At 35.1% G+C, this 19053-nt stretch overlaps 1 protein-coding gene across 1 annotated transcript in view; it reads right to left on the bottom strand.

The window, feature by feature from the left end:
* The window catches only part of LOC118194039 (phosphatidylcholine:ceramide cholinephosphotransferase 1-like), a 140708-nt gene extending 126947 nt beyond the window's left edge, over nt 1-13761 (bottom strand). The window contains exon 1 of the mRNA XM_035365222.2: nt 13608-13761. The gene's annotated coding sequence lies outside the window, so the exon portion shown is untranslated. The remainder of the gene's footprint in view (nt 1-13607) is intronic.
* Nucleotides 13762-19053: the final 5292 nt, after the last annotated feature.

The following is a 19053-nucleotide window of genomic DNA, read 5'->3' as shown; positions in this document are numbered from 1 at the left end:
TTCATTGAACAGGGCAGGAGTTCAAAATATACAGGATGTCCGAATCAAATGTACCTATTTTGAACAGTTGATTCAAAACAACGTTTTAGCACTACAGGAGAATATTGGTCACATGTGGGAGCTGAATTCATAGAGTTAGGCGACAACATTTTTTCTCATGTCTGAAGCTGCACTTTTGCTGAGCTGACAAGTATAAAAATGGTGTCACCGCAAGAGAAGGCACAAACTGTTCTCTGGTATGCAGGGTACAATTCCGTAGTAAAAATGAAAAGAATGTTTCAAACAGTTGTAAAAGAAATCCTCCCCAGACTAAGAGCATAAAAGTAACACAAAATGTTTCTCGAAATGGGAAGTGAATGGAAAAGATCCAATGCAACTAAATTATGGGCCGCAGCGTGCAGCATTTGCTGTGAAAATGTTATCTCACATCGAAAACTAACACAACTTTTTAAACCACATCTTTTTTTTTCAGATGAAGCTACATTTCACGTTAGTAGCAACATTAATAAGCACAACTGCAGAATTTGGGGCTCAGAAAATCCCCATTCACTACACGAATTGGAACAGAGCAGCCCAAAAATCAATGTCTGATGTGCTCTATCATATGATACAGTCATGGGACAATTTTTGTTTTTGCTCAGACATCTGTGACAGCAAACAATTACCTGGACACGTTACAAATTTATGCAATACCCCAAATGCAGCATTTACAACCCACTGTTATTTCCAGCAAGATGGGGCCCCTCCTCACTGGGACAGGCATGTTCGTGCATTTTTAGATACAACTTTCCCTAACCGATGGATAGGACAGGGTGGCTCAATTGCCTGGCCACCAGATCTCCAGATGAGACTCCTCTTAATTTCTCTTTTGGGGCTATGTGAAAGACAAAGTGTACTCAGGAAACATCAGTTATACTGAATATCTATGTGCCTCCATAACCACGGATGGCTATTGCTACTGTGACTCCAGAAATGCTACACCCGACATGGCTAGAACTGGACTACCGGCTAGACATTCTCAGGGCTGCTAAGGGAACTCACATGAAATTGTACCGATTCTTTAATAAAAACTTTGTGAGTATTGGTATCTAATTCTACAGTTTTCTTATGCTTTTAAACTCTCTGTTAAGTAGAGCGACCTCTCAAAATTAGGTACATTTGATTCAGGCACCCTGTAGATAGATAGAAAACTCAGGAGGTAAGATTAGTTACGTCTACAGTTACACTTACTTTACATCATTGAAATACTACATTTTTATATAATTATTAGTCTTAGATGGCACAGAGTTATAGTACAATTTTAGCTGTTCATCACTGCAGATTTGTACATTAAAATGGAACCACATAAAGACTAAGACTGTACTGACAGAAATAAGGAAATTGTCTTCTACTCAGTTTTTGGACACAGAATATGCTTCACCACCTCACTGACTGCTGCTACTCCATACTTCAGCAGCAAGAAGAAAAAAAAAAAAAAAAAAGATGCAAGTCGGCATTTTTATTTTCGGATAGCAAATGCAATTAAACCGTAACAGTATATCACTCTGAAGACTCATTAAAAAGTTACTAATGTAGTAAGTGGAGAGATATCTAAAGCAGAGTTTTAAAAAAAAAAACTTAAATTGATCATTAAGATTTCCCAGGCCGCCTCGACTGTATAGTGGTTAAGGGAGCCTACTGCAGTACCGAAGGGCCTGGGTTTAAATCTCAAAGTTGGCATGATTGTAACTGTCCATCTCTTTATAGGAGGTAACTGTGGCTGTCTATTAGGTGCCTCCAAAATAAAATGCCCCCCCCCACTTCTGGCCTTAGGAGAGGCCACCACTAGGTTAAAAAAAATTCCATGCAAAATTCAAACTTTAGAGAAAGAAATACTTTATTTTACAGTAATGGATTTATTCGATTATAAGTAGCACTAAACTGATATCAGGAAATTAAAAGTGAAAATAAATACAAAATTATTTTACAGATTTCATTAACAATAAGCTTCTAAATGCAGGTATACCTTTTGAATCATGAAATAAGTAAAACAGCTAGCCGGCAATCAGGTAAATATGGTAAACATTTAATCATCTTACTGTTTACTAATACTTAAGTTTCAAACACTAAAATGCTATTCAATTTCAGCTTGTTTAAACCGCTGGATTAATAATGTTTTCAAAGTCATTGAAATCAGGTATGAATTTTCTTCTTTCCATTTTTACTTCCTTGCACGAAGTAAAAAGGAAGTATTTTGCATTAAATTACAAATTTACCATAAGCAGTAAGAATTAGTGTTTAAAACGATTACTGGTTTAATTCTGTTAATGATGGCTTTTCATATACATTAACTATGTGCTGTTTTTTCTTTTTATGCCAAACTATTATCATTACCTTACACATAATATTTTGACATCTATTATGTTAAAGAAAAATATCAGACAGAATAAGAATAATATTAAAAATGACAATCGTATAAATTTTTACTAAATGCCAAATTTCGGTACTGATGTAGCATGTGATCTGCCGCTTTTGCAATCATACCCTATGATTACCGAACTAATAAACCGCCAAAAGAACTTTGTCAATCCTGCACACAGTACTAATACTCAACAAATAAATCATACTGGAAAATTTTGAAGCTAAATACTCTATACAACATGTGGAGTATGACACCGCAAGTTTTCCACGTTATCTCACAGAAACACCATGAAGATCCATTCATAAAAGCTATGGCTCTTTTTTGGCGATACTATGCAGCACTGTGTATATGGCTCACAAAATTCCACCTAACTGACAGCAACAACAGATTGAATCAGCCTTAAGCTCTGAACACAAACAAACGAGTTCCATTAAATTGCCTTACAGGCTCAAGAAGAGAAATAATGTTAAATGGATTGCGGAATGTTCCCCCACAGCATTTAAGTCCCTCATGTGTAACCCCAGACTGCACATCGCCTGCAGGAGGACTTTGACACAAAGAGATGCTTTAGATGTCAAGAACTAGGGCATACACAGAACACCTGTAAGAACAGGACATACTGCATATACTGCTCTGGTTCTCATAATATAAGAGACTACCAGGCCATCCGTTCTAGCTGCATCAACTGTTTCGACTTCAACTACAGGACAGGCAGTAGCAATGTGCTCACTAATCACCCGGCCTATTCAATTATCTACTGCCACAGATATATAGGCTACATTGAATGTACCAACAGAAATACACAGTATGACAAATGGTGCATTCAATTCCAACACCACAGAAGAATCTCGCACAGTAAGTAAGGGTGCTATTAATGAATTGTGCAAAATTAACCACAGACCAATCTGATGTCTCCAAATAAACTTAGTGAGCCCAAGCGGCTGCCGCTCAAGCAATCCAATATGCAGTAAAATTTAATATCGATATCATCATTGCTCAGAAACCATACTGCAAAGAAGGCTCCATCGTTACTCTTCCCTCTATCCTGGCCAAAATACCATTACAGAGATCCTACTCAATGTACCTCCCAACATATCTTGGATATACTCCTCTAATGACACCAATGGGCATCAATTTAAAAGATCCCATCCATCTGCAGCAAAAACCTCTGCCTCCTGAATCAAGGCCTCCCACTTTTGAAAGTGGCCATGGAATAAGTTGGCCAGATATAACCCTTTCCACCCTGGTGGTCACCAATCTTATACACAATTGAACAGTATAAGATGATATCAATGCATCTGATCACAAGAATATTACCTTTACCATTGACAGCTTCATTTACTACTGGCCTCAAAACTAAATGAGCTTCATGATTGTACCCACAATTATGCCCTGGACACGTAAACAGATCATCTGCTGTGAGACATCCAACCTATATGCAAGGAATTCTCCCAACTAGGAACACAAAATGTATTAACGCTGCTTCATTGGTGGACGAAGGAGTTGCGCACAATGCGACTACACTGCCGCATACTTCGTCGGAAAATCCGTAGCAGCCCACCAGAGAAGAAAGAAGTAAGACTATTGCAATTCCAACAAGCAAGAACAATGTACAAGAGGAGTATTCTGTCTGCTAAATGCAGAAGCTGACAGCAATACTGTACAACCAACTCTGAAACCTACGGAACTCTGCACAAGATAATGAAAAGCAAAGTCTTCACCCCTTCTCAAGTTTACCTTCAGCTCAGCTCCTCTGCCACAGAAAGTGCTACATCCTCTACCTTCAGCACTATCACAGATATTATCTTTCCTACAGACGATGCTTCCAGCGGCACAGATTCTCAATCTCGAATTCAACATGACTCTGCAAATCTGGCAATATCAAACGACGTGCCCTTCACTAATAAGGAATTAAGGACCACCTTCCACTGCCTTCCTAATAAACGAGCAAGACCAGACTGCCTTGACTATAATATTATTAAAATAGCATTTCTCTCTCACCCAGCTTTCTTTTTGGTATACTTTAACAAACTTCTAACCTTTCATCACTTTCCAAAAGCTTTTAAATCCGGACAGGTTGTCTTTTTTGCTAAGAAAAATAAAAAACCAACAGTCCTCTCCTCTTCACAGCTCATCTGTTTACTTTCTGTGCTAGGGAAGACTTATGAGAGGCTGCTCATCAATAGATTAAAACACCAAAGAGAAAACACAAATCACGCAAATCCATGCCAATTTGGATTCAGAGCACACAAATCCACTACCCATGCATTAGCAGAACTCCAAACGGCAATTCAAAACAACAGAAAGCAGAAACAGCACTCAGCTGTCATCTCCCTAGACCTAAAGGAAGCCTTCGACTCTCTATGGTAACCTGCTATCAAGCAGGCATTAAGGGACGCGCAGTGGCCATCTATACAAGACCTTCTGAAATTATCTTGCAGACAAAGAACTTCTCATCTCTACCAATAATGGCATCATAAGACAACCACAAGTCAGAGGCTGCTCTCAAGGTTCATGTGCAGGCCCAGTACTCTGGAACCTCACATTCAACCAAGTGGGCAAGATCAGGCATCCCTTGCCATCATATGCAAAACTAGTTGTATAAGCAGATGACACTACCTTTGCATTAGCCAGAATACTCAAAACGAAATTGAGCAACGTGGTACGGAATATGCAACATCTTCACAAATTTATACTACAGTAATTAAATTAACCATCTCTGTGTCCAAATGCATAGAGTTGCTCATTCCTAAAAAGGGGAAGAATACAGTCAGGAAGCTATGTATTCCTATCAATGGAAGAAACAAAGTTTCGCAATGAAGTCAAATTCCTAGGGCTTGTGTGGGATAAAGGACTTACCTGGCTACTTCACATAGCATACCTTAAAACAAAAACTCAAGCCATTGCAAACAAAATACGTCAACTGCAGGGTGCCACTTAGGGAAGGAACCCTCACTTCAAAAAATTACTGTATGAAACAGCAATTGAAAAAATGGTTACCTACGCCATTGCCATCTGGGTGTCACCAATGGGAGGACACAAAAGTTAAGCAGCTACTCAGTAGAATGGCCATTTGCTCTTACCATAACCAGAGCCTTTCAAGCAACTTTCACAAATGCACTCAATGTTTTAGCCGGCCTGTTGCCTGCTTCCACTCCACATCTACACTGATCAAGAGGTAGTGCCAGCCAAATTACTCCATCTGCAACAGGAAATTACCTACCACGGCTCCACATTCACACCTAGAGTTTGACCTACAATGTATTGCATTTCACACCTATTCAGCAGGCAGAGAAAAATGCAGTCATACTGACACAGCACAGCGACTCTCAGATGGCTCAAAATCTGATGGAGGTGTAGGAAGTGCCTTAGTCCATCTCACCAACTCTGGACAGCCATATCACTAAAACGAGCACCTCGCAGAACATAACAGCATCTTCCAGGCAGTTTACTATGCCATTACACAGAATCTCCTAAATATACAAATAATCTCAGACAGCAAATTTGTGCTACGAGCGATCCGCAATCCTTCATATTCTTCACAACCAGTAAAGTCCATACAGCAATTGCTTCACAACAGCATGCATCTGAACATTGCACTCCATTTGACCAAGGCACATGCAGGATATGCAGGAATGAGTTCGTTGATTCTCAAGCCAAATAAGCGGCTTCTAATATAGAGGCAACCCAATCATTTCGAGGCACCAAGATCATATCTTAAATGCTGTGTACTGAACATTTCCCTACAAAAATGGCAAACGGGATGGGATAGTGACAAAGGGCATCGTTTGCATGATTTTCTCCCAAAAGTCTGCATAAATAGACTCTACTCTGCCTTACAGCTTACTAGATACATCAGAGGACATGGCACATTCCCCGAGTATTTCTTCACTTGAGGAGCCATCTCGAATTTGGACCTTTGCATTTGCGGAGCAGAAGGAAGCCCTGACCACGTCACGGAATGTCCACTAACTGATAGGTTCCATATCAGAATGCCTTCTACCAACATCAATCCATTCAGACGTTTCATATTCAGATCTTTAGCCCTACGACAGAAAATCTACATCATTAACCTGCTAATGTCATCAGGACTGGATATTGTGGCTACAAAATAAGTAAGATCTATGTCAATTTTCTTCCTGAAACACTTCTGTAGTGTTTGTATGAGCAAATGTATGATATACTCCCCCACCAGTGACAGTAGTGCCAGAATTGCAGCAGTAAAAATAAGTAATAAATTAAGTCTTTAAGCAGTAACATATATAAGTATTCAAGCTTACATGAATTTATGTACCCAGTGTAAACTATCCAAGAATTATATAAGTACACAAGAATGTATCCAAGAATTACTGTGTGTGTATGTAAACAAAAAGCATATACAAGTGTCAACAACCGTACTTTAGTACGCATAAAATTAATGTATACAAGATAATGTAATTAACTAATCAAATGTTTTTATTGCAATTAAGTATTCAATTGATGAATCATATTTGGTGCATTTAAGAATTATTATTAGTAGTAGTAGTATGACTGTTATAAGCATTAATATTTGATGTATTTAAGAATTATGGCAACATTCACCCAACGGCATCACCAACACATTCTAACAGCTAATGCTTATATATTCATGCAGCTAGCACATTCATTTAACATCATTCAGGCATTTGTTTGTTCATGCGACTTCACAGAGAAGCAAATGCATTCCCACGGCAGGGCTCCTGGCCCTCAGGATTTGCCAGTTCAAGATAGTGGAGGGCGTAGGACATATACCTGCTTACATTTGTTAAACAACAGGTGTACCCGTCCTCAGTCACCTGAGTATATGGCTGAAGGATTCATAAAAATTACACTTTTAAAGGTGACTGCTGATTTTTTTGTTAAACTGGGAGCAATTTAAATTTAATGGAATTAAAAATTTAAAAGTTACATTAGCATTTGCTTTCCATATTTAAGAAGTGTCTTAATGAAATCATCTAAGCAGGATAACATGGCCCATAAGAAAAAATGTATATAAATCATAGGCTCTATGAAAAAATAAAAACTATGTCTATTATATAATATCTTGTGTTGTCATTTCTGATATTTATTGCAATGAAATTCCATACAATCTACTCTCTTGAATGTAGCTGATAAAATTTAAGAACATGAACTTAAGAGTACTTAGATAACCCATATTGTAAGTTATACCACCTATAACTTAAGTTGTACTGAATTTAAAATAGGATAATTATAATAAAACTTTCTTTTCCTCAATTTATGTATACAATTAGAACAATGATCAGAAAGTTTTTTTTTTTTTTCTTTCTTTTTTCATTTTTTTGTAAATTCCAGCACTTAAGTCATGTACCAATCCTTTGCATTTTATATACTGAACCATATTCTTTTCACAGTCTTCCTTATAAATATTACAGGGAGACAAACACTAAGTGAAATAATATGGCCAAGATATAACTCATTTTGCCGAAGGAGGTGCAATTCATGTGATATTGCACCTAATATTTAAAAGGTACGACTTGCACAATCTTACCCTAATAAATAACTAGCAAAAAGCAGTAGATCATGTACTAAATCACTACTCAAACTTCTTTTTAGAACGATTCGATATTTAACATTTTAATTAAAACAGAAAACCATTACAGTCTGAACGCCCATCAATAAAGAATCCCCAAAGGAGAATATACAAGGTTGTTCAATAAGTTCGCGGAGCGCCATCTATTCATCAATATTAGAACTAAAACTTTGAAGCCATTTTCATATTTGTTCTTTCTTAGGAACACGTCAAAAGTTTCATTTCGATCTATTAATTTATTCATTGTTTAACCGCCCTTTATATCTAACGTGTTGTGGCTTTTTTCAGGTATGGATAAAATTGAGCAACGTGCAGTTATCAAATTCTTTGTAAAGAAAGGTTTAAAGGCAATGGAAATTCATAACGAAACGGTGAATGTGTTAGGTGAATCTGCTCCTTCAAAAACAATAGTTTGTAAGTGGGCTAGTTTATTCAAAAGTGGTCGTACCAGCCTTGAAGACGATTCGCGAGAGGAACGTCCAAAAACGGCATCAATACCAGAAATCATCGGAAAAATACAAGATATGATATTGGAAGACCGTCGATTTGACTGAAAGAGATTTACCAGAGGCTTTAGGCATTTCATTGGGCACAGTGAGCAATATTTTGAGTGTTAATTTGGGTTTCAAAAACTCTGTGCAAAATGGGTGCCGCATTCTCTAAAGATGGAGCAAAAACACATTCGGATGCGACTTTGCCAGCAACATTTGGAGCGTTTTAAGAAGAATAAAAGTGACTTTATCCGTCGATTTATCACAATGGATGAGACTTCGGTCTACCATCATGATCCTGAATCAAAACAGGAGGCTAAGGAGTGTTGTGAACCTGGCTCTTCGGCGCCGAAACGAGTTCGTGTGCAAAAAATCAGCCAAGAATGTGTTAACATCAGTTTTTTGGGATACGAAAGGAATTTTGTTTATACATTACCTTCAAACTGGCAAAACAATCAATTCGGATTATTATTGTAACCTTTTGAATCAGTTAGACAAAAAAATTTGTGAAAGAAGACCCAGATTACAGAAGAAAATCATTTTCCACCAAGATAACGCACCTGCGCACACAGCTCAAAAAAACCATTGCTAAAATAACTGAATTGAAGTACAAATTGTTGCAACATCCAGCCTATTCGCCAGATTTAGCTCCCTCCGACTTCTGGTTCTTCCCACACCTCAAACAATATCTCCGTGGAAAATGATTTTCTTCAAACGAAGAGGTAATAGCTGCCGTGGAGGGATATTTTGCAGAGCTGCCGAAAAACCACTACAGTCAAGGGATCCATAAATTAGAAGACTGTTGGAATAAGTGTATTGAAGTTGAGGGAAATTACGTTGAAAAATTTTCATTTTTATTCATTTAGAAAGTCATTTTTAGAAATAAAAATTGGTTTCTTCATTTCCGTTCCGCGAACTTATTGAACAACCTGGTATGTTTCAGGGAGAGGTAAAACCAAAGAGTTGTACAGGTTAGAGAAGAAAAGACTAATAAGAAGTCAGGTTCTGATAGCAATGTTTTATATCTTTTCAAAACCTGTCACATGAATGGACTTTGAAAACTGAATGGTATTATGGTTTGTAACTTGCTTAATGTTTCATCAATATTCATGAAACAAAAAGCATTTTGTTTCTTACAATGATAGAATTCATTATACGATGTAGTCAGTTACCTTTCTAAACTTAAGATGAGAATGATATAGAAGCGGTTCAGAAAATGTTCACATAAAATACTAAAAATAACAAATACAGGCATTTTACAAATGTGGTTTACCACAACACATGATCCAAAAGGTTCTGAAGGAAACACCAAAATTTTCATCCATTTGAAACATAACTCTCAGAAATTATAAGCGGAAGACTGCAATCACTAGTCGAAGTGAGGATAGACATGCTTACTTAGTATTAAGACTTCCTCAATCTTTACAATTAATATCATGCATACATATGAAGCCATGTTTCATGCTGGAGGTAGGGTTGTTAACTAGCACAATTAGGTGGAATGAATTAGCCAAGTTCTTACAAGTACCCTTGCAGTATCTACAGACGCTTGCCACAAACATCCCGAACTGTTGGATAATGGTGTTGCATAATAATGAGTACAGTGCAGAATCACCCACTGCTTGGCACGTTTTTAAGAATTACACATATTCGGTATCCATGTGCACATAGACCTATTTTCACTTAAAAAGTCAAAGAAAATTGACAAATATCCAGTTCTTACTCGTGTAAAAAGCGCCAAACAAATAAGTGGGCAATTCTGCGCTTTACCCAAATTTTTGCAATGCGTAACAATTCTACTGCAAGAAAAAAAAATGTTTTTGTCCCATTATTAAAACTGACCAAGGATTTTAAATAATATTCAATAGGAAGCTAATTCCTTTCCACCCTGTCCACCCCTATTATTTTGAATAGGTAATATAAACATGAGGGAAAAATTAAGATTAATGAGAAGTATTTTGAGTCATAAATACTTAACCAGTTAACTGTGATTGACGAGTATACTCGTCATGCCTATAATGAAATGGAACAATAAGAGGGAGGTTTATTTAGTAAGTACTGTACATAATGATAACATAATAGAAACAGAGAAAAGAAAAATAATAACAAAGAAACCGGAGATAGTGATTGATTATAATAAAAAAATGCGTGGTTATTATGAGCGATGGAATTATCATAGCGTACTCCACAGCAAGAAAACGATTCAAAAAGTACTACAAAAAGATATTTCACCATTTCTTAGACATTAGGAGTCTGAATACATTCATATTACAAAAAAAAAAAAAAAAAAAAAAAAAAAAAGGAACATTATTGCGTATCAACTTTTTGCTCAAATTTATTGAAACTTTTGTGAAGTATCCAGTTGAAAGAAATAAATTGGCACAAACTCGGCTATTTAGACCTAATATAAGCCAATTAGGTGGGAATAATTTTCCGGATTATATACTCAGATCATCGGGGGAAAAAAAACAACCCTACGTGAAGATGTTCGCATTGCTACAAACGTAAGATCAGGAAGAAATAGCATTACTGGTGTTCGATTTGCAAAGTCCCATTGTGTATAGTAAGTACCCTGTTTCACTGAATATCACTCCACAGCAGGAATTTAAATTCTTACTTTTATGCATAATATTTAATTTATTGCATTTTAAGTTCAATATGTATGTAATATATGCTTTTGTTAACCAAATAAGTAAATATTAGTAATAAAATTTTCAATTTTATAAAATAAACCCATCTTTTTCATCAAATATCTTACCAGCGCAACTTACTCTATGACTGACGAATATACTCGTCATGGCTCTATTCTGGCGACACAAAATGGAGCGCACTGTTAAACAAGAGCACCACAGTTAACTGGTTAAGTAAATGTTCTAATTTTTAAATTCATACAGATAGTAAAAAGTTTTTAATCTTCTAATTTAAAAATCTTTCATAATCAAATTCGTGATGTTCTTTAAACCATGCATTCACATGATCTTCACGTAGGGTTGTTAGGTATATTAGGAATGACAAGTATATTTTTGCAAATTTTACAAAACCATTTTTCCTTTCTTTTAATCTTAAGATGCATATGCCACACCTTAGATACTCATCTAACAGCTGAAGATAACAACCACAATGAGTTAACTTATCAGTCCTTATCATTGGTAGCAATGAAAGCATGCAATTTCTTAGACTTGAACTATAATATTACTTTCTTTTACAGTTAAGTAAATACAATTTGATTTTAAAATGCAGTATGAACAAACTACTAAAACACATTCATATACCTTTATCTGCAAAAACACTCCTACAAGGTTACACATTAACTTTTAATTCTTATAATACACTATCTGGCCAATAAAATCTCCAGAGAAATGGATCTGGCAGGTGACATAATTTGATATATAATCGAAAGCTATAAAAGTGTTGGTAGTGGTTTTCAGGTGATATTTGCGTTTGTGAAACAATGAGTAAGTCAAAAGAGCTTAAGGACTGATTGTGGCAGTATAGTTGGATGTCACCTTTGTGGGAAATCAGTACGTGAAATTTTGGTTGTGGAAAATCAGTGCGTGAAAAATAATACTATACATAATTCTAATTTTAAAAGTTATAGTACTAGTATAAAGCAATTAAGATTGAGAAGTTATTCTTTTATTCATAGCACTGATCAGAAGTAATTTGCATGCCATAAAATGCCTTACACAGTACAATTTATGCCACTCTACAGTTAGTTTTAGATTTCCATCCTGTAACGTACTTAAAATGAAAAAGAACGACCGCAGTAAAATTAACGCCCCTGAATAAAGCCAAATTAAATTTACAAAAATAAAAATTCACTGCATAAAGCCAGATGAAAAAAAAATGAGTAGATTACACTTAAAAAAAGAGCATATTTTTATAATTCAAAAATAGCACCTTTTTTGATAATTTTTTAGCTTCTTCAAAACAGATAAATTAATGTTACTGCACACTGCTTAGCTAATTAATTCATAATTTTTAAAATATATGTCAAATATCAATAATACCATAATACAAACATTACAGCAATATTTAAAATATCACAAACTAGAATAGAATTATACAAAAGTTATTTAGTATGCACTGATGATAGCATTTACATTAATCTAACCCACAAACCATATTTTATCAAATATTAAAGATAAAATATCAAAACAAAACTGGAAGACATTACCTATATTTTATCAAACATTTAAGATAAAAAACAAAATAAATTTTAAAAAGGGTAATTGGATGACATGCAATTTCAAATAGTGCATTTTACTTTACACATGCATTTTTCCGTCAAACTTTCTTATACATCCTTCAAATGTTCTAACAAACAGACACTGAACAATATTGAAATTTTTCTCATTTTTTTAGTCTTATGCAATATCTATCACAGCATGTATTCACTTCCAAACTGATCAGTTTGAATTTAGAAATAATGCTCAGTTCTTTCTTAACAGAATATCAAATTCATAGTTTCTTCGAGAAAAACTACTGCACAAAAATATAACTACATTTACATATGAAACAAACTACAATCTTATCAACACATAGTATTTTATTCTAACAAAACAAAACTACATTTTAAAGATCCTACATAGTTTATAACCGTAGTGGAACGTTCATAGGCAACAGTGCAAACAATATTAAATAACTAAAAATTCATTAGTATTTAAAGGTATTAAAGGATGAAATACTGCATAAATTAAATGAGTCATGCATATTTTCTTTCGGATAATATTTATACGCATGCAAGAATAATAAAAATACGCATGCTTAAATAGTTTAATAACACTATAAACAATTACACTCAATCTTAATTATCTTGATATAAAATGGGTGAAAAAAAATTCGGTACACGTAAGTTATTCTATGTTTATGCCGCATATACGAGTGCGTAACAAGTGAAAAATTAACTTTACATGCGGATGGACAATAGCAGTATACATTGTTAAATAACTATACATAATACATATTAAGCTTCCTTAATTCATGCATATCTACTTTTTAAAGAAATAAAAGTTTAATTCAGATCACGTAAGCTATCTGCAAGGTTCCCAGCAATATTAAGCCTAACGTCACAGTTTTTTACACGTTGATAGTAAACAAATGTTTTATTCCGTTCTTTAATATAATAAAAAAATAAATGCCTTACCTTTAATAGCCAGATAATATGTAGTTAACCATTATTGTTATCTTTCCAACGTTTCACTAACAATTGTCAAGGAAACTCCACAGCCCACTACGAATGAATCACACGAATTGCCCTAGTATGAGACTGCGATTTCAGCAAAGTGCACTCAAACTCGCCAAATGTACTCGAAAATCAGCAAAACAATCGCCAATCCAGTGCCAACACAGGATGATGTCCGAATCCGACTTAAATCTTCTTCGACGAAGTCTTGATTATTTTCGTATTTTGTTTCGACTACGTGACAAAGAATTTTTTGAAGCTTCTGCCACGTTAATAAGTGCAGTAACCTCAAATTATTCCCCATTTCCTATTTGAATATGAAAAAGAAACTAAAAAGTAAAAAAAAAAAAAAAATCTGAAAGTTTATATTACCGAAAGGTGCGCTTTTTTACATTTGCAGACGTGGCCAATGCCATTATAGGAAAGTGCCCACCTTTGGAGGGGGGGGGAATTACAGACACATACACATTTCGAGAACATTTGGCCTAACCAGTACCTCCTATAAACCGTATATAGGAGGTACTGGCCTAACGCCACATTGTGCTAAAAATATTTAAAAACAGCATATCTTGATAATTTCCGATAGACAGTCTCGTGCGCTGGACATAAAAATGTTTTCTTGTCTACAGTGTTGCCACTCACTTTGAAATTGTTGAGTTTAAAATTCCTTAAAGTTTTACAAGATATGAAACAGACAATAAAACAAATTCGAAATTCTTAATTCGGGCTTCCAGTTGCCCATTCTCGGGAGGAGGAGTATGTTATTCGGAAGTTGGTCATTCTAGGTACCGTTGTTTTTTCACAGTGTGAGAAACATACATACACTCATGTAGATTCTTCATTATTTGGTTTCATTATATACAGGCATTACATACAGGGCGATAATGTTTGGTGGCAACCATCTGAAAAGTGATTCGACGCAAATTCCGTTTCGAGAATAATAGCTTTTATGAACTAACACTTTTACGGACTTCGTGCTAATAAATTTGGAAAAAAAAAACTTCAAATTGATATAGATTTATTAATTAATGGATTTATCATTAATATTTATTTATTAAATGATTTAATACTGCGGCTCTCTGCCAAAGGGAAAGGATACCTTCATGGAGGATTTATTAAGGACTGTCTCTTACTCACATTACGCATGGAGTAAAATTACGTGAACACTCATGTAGCCCACATTTTCGCTTGGATCTGAATACGTTCGGCAGAGGCCGAGCGGTAAAGTCATTGAACACTGGTAGTTTGGTCCGGTTCGAATCTCGGCGAATGGGCTGGCTGAATAGGCGTTTTCGTAGTTCCCCCCCCCCTCGTGTAATGTGTATACGAGCCAGTTTTCCTTATAAAGTCTTTCACGAAGGCATTCCTCCTTTTAGGTATAGCCTTCGAATGCTTTGCAGTAATTAAATAAATCAAACCAAAACAAACCTGAATCCGTGTCGAATTCCAACGTTCAGTGGTCTTATTCGCTTGGCCTCTGCTGAAACTATTGGTAGCAGTAAATATCATTTTTAATATGAATATATAAAATATCATTTTAATCATATATTCAAAATTCCCTTTTTAATTAAACAATATAGTAATCCATCTCACTGTGTATTTTTCTTATCTATAAATTAAATATCCTCATCTTCGTTTTAAAAGTAATATCATGCACTTTCTTTTGTTAGTAGAAAGGACAAAAAGATTATTCCATTAACTTATGTGATATTTATTCATTGATAGAGCGGAATTAAATTATTCGATTATGGCAGAACAAATGAGGGAACACCTGAGCTAAGTCACAATTTTAATTCAGAACAGCCTGTAGGAGTAATTCAGATGTCCTCATAACATTTTTTTCCTACAACCAAGCTGTCAAAATTACTTACGACTGACGAATTTTAAGAGCCCCACATTCAGTAAAAACGCTAGGATCGTATGTATCCATTTCTTCTCCCCCAGAATCTAATCTCTGCTCTACGGTGTCAGCTACCCAGAACAAAGCTACTCTAAAAAAAGAAAAAAAGGAAAAAAAAAGCTTCAAAACGACATTTATCACAACGAAGCTACTTAATTTAATTTCTACTATTAAATAATGAAGAATGTGTCTGTCTGTATGTTCCTCACACTTTAGGAAAGCGAAGGAACCTACAGCCACTTTAAAAACTTTTGAACACACGATTTTGGGTTGATTCACTTTAAATGCCGTTCACTGTAAATGCGTTGTTTCATTTTTCCAAATGTAAAATGTTTATCTTTCTAATTTATTCTGCTTGTTATGGATTAATAAACTAAGCTGTTTAAAAGCAATAGATATAGTTCTTAGAATATTAGTTTTCTACTTTTTAATCGGATTGATTGAAATAAAAATGCATTTAATTCATGATATATCTAATTAGAATAATAAAATATTTTTATAGAATGGCGTTATATATTTTTCCACTTTTCAAATATACAAAAGATATGTCGTTCCCCTGTTAGTCTTAAATGTTTATTCATTTAGTATCCTATAAAAGGTTTCGTATTCCACATGAGCCATCTGTACTGATAATCTGTATCGATAAACCTTATTAAACTTCAAAAGATACCTTTTGGGTTACATTGAAATCAACCATTTGAGGAAAACTGTTAAAATGATGATAAAACTGTGATTATGGATGAAAAATATTGGAAGCTACTGAGATTAGACTTTACAGTTGAGGATTACGTAAACTATGATGCTAGTGTAATGACGTCAGACTTATGTACAGTTGAAGAACTGATTGAAAACATTTTTCCAGATGAATATTTAAGTAGCAGGAATGAAGAAGGAAATAAAGGAATGATTCCACCTTCTTTTAAAAATGCTATCTACTGCATTAATACCTTCAAAAATTTCTTTGTGTGAATACAAGAGAGAAAAACATTTCAAGAACTTAATTGGATTGATAGCGCTTTGTTTGAGATTCAAAGTCAAAAGACACGTCAGACGAGACGTTTTCTTTAAAAAAGTCTAATTTTGCTCAAAAATGTTTTAGAAAGAAATGTTACTTATTCAAGATGGAAATTCCAATAAAGGTATGAACTTTTTTTTTTTTTTTTTTTTTTTTCGAATTTCTCGTAATTGCATTCTTATGATTTTAAAAATATTAAATTTGTATTAATGTCATTTTAAAAATATTAATTATAAAAATGCTGAAATTGTTTAATTGTTTAAAATGTATTAATAATAGTTATACATTTATTTAATATTAATTAAATATTTATTTAAAGCATTAAATTTAAATTTGATTGAGCGTATAAGGTATTTCTCCCGCCTTCCTAGCGTACCTTCGTGGTGTAGTGGTTCTGCACGCTGGGCCGGTATTTCCAGAGGTCCGTGGTTCAATTCCCGGCGAAGGCGTTGCTAATTTTTCATCTCTCCGGCTTCCAAAATCCTAATGTCTCTACAAGCAAGAAAAGATTGAAGATGGTCAAAAGGAAATAAGAAGAGAAGTTAATTGCATAATAGAAAACAAATTCGAGGCTATGGCATGCAGAAGAGACACTGTTGAAAATAGAATTGGAGAAATTCAAGAAAGAGTTGCTTCTGTCAAGGAACAAATCGAAGAGAGAGTTTCTGCCGTTGCTAAAAAAAATTGACACCTTAAAGAAATGCATAGCGACGAACGAGAGGAAGCAATTCTAATGATTTTACATTTTTTTCCATGCCTTGTCGTCCCTCTCTAAAGCTATCCACATATGATGGTAAGACCTCCTGGCATATGTATAAGACACAATTTTCTATAGTGGTGTATGCAGATGGATGGATTCAAGCTAAGGCCCGTCATCTCGCCACATCCCTAAGAGCAGGTGCAGCAGATATCCTTCAAATTCTTCCTGAAAACCAGAGGCTAGACCTTTGAAGCTCTATCCGGAGCGTTGGAGTTGCGCTTTGGGGAGAAGTGTGTAAAAGACTATATCAGGCTTCAATTAAAAGCCCGTCAAGAGAAGTCCACGGAAACTCTCCAAGAATTTGTCACGCATGTTGAAAGGTTGTCTCATCTCGCCTTTTCGGAGTGCCTCACAGAAGAAGGAAATCCAGTCCTTGCAGTACTTCTTTTGTCGATGGCATCCGGGGTCCTGAGATACAGAAAGCCATGCGAATGGTGGATGTGAAGTGCCTTGCCACTCGCACATGAGAGTCCGCAACCCAGACGGCGGACTTAAAAATGAAGTCTCTCTTACACCCAACGCTAAATCAGTTTGTCAGCTTCAACACTCTACCAGAGGCACGGTGAGCATGAAGGGTGTTGCGGTTAGAAAATGAACCGAGAAGTTCACAATAGATGGAGTAAGAATGGCAAAGATGAACTCAAGGAAATGTCAACAATGTGAAATCATTACTTATCATGGCCGCCATACGGCGTACGGATATGACTGAGAAAGATATTGCTGAATAAATTTACACTGCGAGAGCGAATATCAACGTCCTTAGGTTCAGGAAAGCGTTTTAATAATTTGCATAAAATACCCCTGAAACACTCACAGATCTTTTGGGTTTCGCCATGTATACATTTGTCTTAAGATGAATTTTCATTACACATTTTCATGTCTGTAGATTGCAAAAGTCCCTAAATTACCTAAATTATAGGATTTGATTTACCTGGCAAGACAACTTTATTAATCGTATAGCTGGTTAAAATTTTTAGGTAATAAATTATACTTGAGTAATACCATGAACTGAGGAATATTTCTACTAGATGACACTTCGGCATCGGTAGCTTTAATAGCTAATCCTCCCCAATTTCATCATCATCGCGTTAAGATCACGGTGGACTACCTACTGTGTGTCTACGCTCTTATAAATATACTTCCAACGGGGTTTTTAAAATACGGTACAGAATTTAACAAAGTTTCAATGTTCAAAATTTTAGTAATATTTCGATATTAATTAATGCAATATTAATTAATTTCAATAGTATTGGGAACAGCTTCAGTTATAAGGTATTTTCTCTTGCCTTCCAGCATCCTCTTGTGGTGTAGCAGTAGCAAACTCAGGGCGTAGTCGAGAGGTCCAGGATCGAGTCCCGAAGAGGGCATTGCACAATTTTTACATCTCCAGCTTCAAAATAACCTAATGATTCTAAACAGCATCAATTACTTGCAATATTATTAAGGAAGGTGATTCCGAAAAAAATATAATCTAACGTTTCTAATCCCCTCAGAATAAAAAAATTTAACTATTAAGATATTCAACATGATTCAGTTTGTTAAAATAAATTGACACATACTTGTACATGATAATTAAAATAGAGATGCTTAATAAATAAGCAGTCGGCTATGATTTCTTTTTTTTTTTTTTTTTTTTTATTTAAAAGGAAACCGTTAAACACCAAAAGGAAAACATTTCATACCAGTTTTCAAAATTCGCTGCTGATTATTTTATATTTAATTTATTCCCTCA

Source organism: Stegodyphus dumicola, chromosome 4, assembly GCF_044657685.1.
Source record: "Stegodyphus dumicola isolate Sdum_Otavi_A_Nest chromosome 4, ASM4465768v1".
NCBI classification, from domain to species: Eukaryota; Metazoa; Arthropoda; class Arachnida; order Araneae; family Eresidae; genus Stegodyphus; species Stegodyphus dumicola.
Note: the sequence above shows the minus strand (reverse complement) of the source record. Positions and strands in the feature narration are given on the sequence as shown.